The 3,339-nt window shown below is 34.9% G+C and overlaps 1 pseudogene; it reads right to left on the reverse strand.

The window, feature by feature from the left end:
* Window positions 1-398: 398 nt before the first annotated feature.
* On the reverse strand, window positions 399-892 carry LOC129016746 (myosin regulatory light chain 12B-like; annotated as a pseudogene).
* Window positions 893-3,339: the final 2,447 nt, after the last annotated feature.

Consider the following 3,339-nt stretch of genomic DNA (forward strand, 5'->3'; position numbering starts at 1 on the left):
ACGGAAAATGTATCAGTATATCACTCCTTTTTATTGCGAAACAATATTCCATTGTATGAATATACTCATTTTTATATTTAATATTTTACGCATTTTAAAATTGCATTTTTATTATATAAAAATGTAACAATCCAGTAAAATCAGAAATACAGATATATTCTCCTGAGCTTTTGTATGTGTTGATTTTTATTAGTAATCTTTTTTTCAATACAATATACAACTTCATCTCCATTTACAGTCTGATTATACAAGTGCTAAGTGGCAAAAAGATCGGGAATAAATATATTTAAAAAGGCAAAGCTATAAAACTAAGTACATGCAACAGGGTCTATGATGATGGGGCAAAGTATCCAGGAAATAGCATAAGATACAATAATTTTGAGGTTTTAGCTGATGTTTCAATCATCTTTGTCTTTCACCCCATACTTAAGGCTACATGTGAACTCAATGTAATTAAAATTTCCTTTTTTGTCAGTAGGGCCTTCTCTGTACAGCTCATTCACTTCCCATTGTTGTCAGCAGTTCTCTCAAATAGTCTTCCTGAATGGTTCCTGTTGCTTCTTTATCAAAGCAGGCTAAAGCACTTCTGATGCTATCTTCAGGATATGTGCTATTTAACTTCTCACCAAACAGTAGGGCACTGGTGAAATTTACAAGCCCAGAACCTCACTCCTTACAGCATCTTGGTATACATCAGTTGGATTCTGATGAAGAGAGAAGCAAGCATATCATGCACATCTTCCTTGTTGAAAGAATCTCTATTCTGATCAATAATGTCAAAGGCCTCTTTGAACTCCTGAATCTGTGCCTAGTCCAATGTGGCAAACACACTGACTATTATGTTTGGAGAGTGCTTCTTGGTGGCCTTGGCCTTTGTCCTTTTGCTCAACATGGTGGCTGTTTAATTCCACTGCCAGACACTAGAACCAGAGCTGCCCTACAAGATAACTATTCTCTTGATGAGCATTGGGCAGTAGCTTGACTGGTTGCACCCTGGCATTTCCTGCCTCCAGAGACAGATCAGAAGGCTTGGTAACACCAGTTTTTATTTGTTCACTTATCAGTTGATGGACATTGGAGTGTTTTCTCTTTTTAGCTATTAAGAATAATGCTGTTAGGAACACTGGTATGCAAGTTCTTGTGTGAATATTAGTTTTCATTTATCTTGAGCATATACCTAGAAGTGGAATTGCCGAGTCACGTGGTACCTGTTTAACTTTTTGAGGAACTGCCAAACCGTATTCCATAGTGGTTGCACCATTTTATATTACATCAGCATAAGGGTTCCAGCTTCTCCATATCCATGCAAATGCTTGTTACTATCTTTTTTATTATAGTCATCCTAATGGGTGTGAAGTAGACTCTCATTGTGGTTATGATTTGTATTTTCCTAACTGCTAATGATGATGAGCATCTTCCCATGTGCTTATTGGCTATTTGCATATTTTCTTTGACAAAATATTCATTCATATATTTTGCCCAATTTTTGTTGAGGTTATTTGTCTTTTTATTGTTGAGTTGCAAGCATTCTGTGTATATTCTTGATACTAATCCTTCATCTGATATATTATTTGCAAATACTCTCACTCCATGGTTTGGTTGTCCTTTTACTTTCTTGATGATGGCCTTCAAAGCACAAGAGTTTTTAATTTTGATGAAGTCCAATTTATTTATGCTTTTTAAAAATAATTGTGCTTTTGGTTTTGCATCTAAGAAGGCTAGGCATAACCCAAGGTCAAAGTCTGTTCCTATTTCCTTCAAAAAGTTTTATATTTTTAGCTCTTACATTTAGGTCTTTGATCCACTTGGAATTAATTTTTATGGTATAAGGAAGAAATTCAACTTAATTCTTGTGCATGAGGACATCAGGTTGTCCTGGTACAATGTGTTGAAAAGACTATTCTTTCTCCACTGAATTTTCTTGGCACTCTTGTCAAAAATCAATTGACCTCAAATGTATGGGAATTTCTTTTCTCAATGTTCAATTTCATTTTATTGATCTGTATGTCAATTTGTGTGTTAATACTACACTGTCTTCATTGCTGTATTTTTGTAGTAAGTTTTGAAACTGTGAAATATGAATCTTCCCACTTTGTTCATTTTTTTAAGGATGTTTTATGTAATTGGGGTCCCTTGCAATGAATCTGGATTAGTATTGGCTTGTCCATTGATACAAAAAAAGGCTGCTGGGATTTTGATAAGGATTGTGCTGAATCTGTAGATCTGTTTGAGGGTTATTGTCGTCTCTACAATATTAATACTTCCAATCCAGAAACATGAAATACTTTTCCATGTTTTAGTTCTTTTTTATCTTCTTAAAACAATGTTTTGTAGCTTTCAGAATATGTTTTGCACTTTTGTTAAATTTATTCCATAGTATTTTATGCTTTTTGTTTCCTTGTATATGCCTTAACATCCAGCATTTTTCATGCTATCCTTCATTCTCTTGATCTTAGAATGTTTTACCTATTAAGAAATATTGAGCTCTAGCTGAATAGTTGAAGGCATATTCTTTACTCTTCTTGTATTTGCTAGGATTTTCATATTTGCTGATGTACATATTGGAATCCTTGTACTTCTGAAGTTTCCCTGATGCCAGTGAAGTCACTGCATTTTCATCAAAATGAGGTTGTTCTTCATTCCAACTGGCTGAGGACATCAGGGTTCCATGAGATGTTAGTTTCTTGAAAGAAAAGCCCTTGAGTATTAGAAGCCTCATATTTAATTACCCGTCAACAATTTTGGAGGAATTGGTTAAATTAAAAGTAGAACAGAGCAAAGGGTGACATTTCATTCTTGGTTCTGTTAGGACATTTAGAAAATTATTATTTTTATTCTACATTTTCCATTGATCATTTCTGCATTATGTGCTATTTATATTCTATACAACCTTTTTTTTTTTTACAGCTTTTTATCCCTAGAATTAGTATTAAAGCTAGAGAATTTTCAGTGTCTATTCTCTCTGCTATTGCTGCAAGTTCAGAGTTTAGAGTGTCATCACTGATTGTCTCCATGGATTTGGCCATGTGTATTTCTATCTATAAAGAAGGTAGGGGGTTTCTCTCTTCTTTCATACACTGTCTTTTTCAATTTTTTGCTGCTATAGCAAAAATATTTGAGACTAGGTAGCTTGTAACGAACAGAACTTATTTCCTCACAGTTCTGGAAGCTGGGAAATCTAAGATCTGGGCACTGGCAGGTTTGGTTGTCTGGTGAAGGCTCTTCACATGGCAGAAGGCAGAAGGGCAAGCTACTTAATGCTGCATGAATCCTCATGTATAAGAACTTTAATCCCATTCATGAGAAAGGAGCTCTCAGGGCCTAATCGCCTCTTAAGGG

Source organism: Pongo pygmaeus, chromosome 19, assembly GCF_028885625.2.
Source record: "Pongo pygmaeus isolate AG05252 chromosome 19, NHGRI_mPonPyg2-v2.0_pri, whole genome shotgun sequence".
Taxonomy (NCBI): domain Eukaryota; kingdom Metazoa; phylum Chordata; class Mammalia; order Primates; family Hominidae; genus Pongo; species Pongo pygmaeus.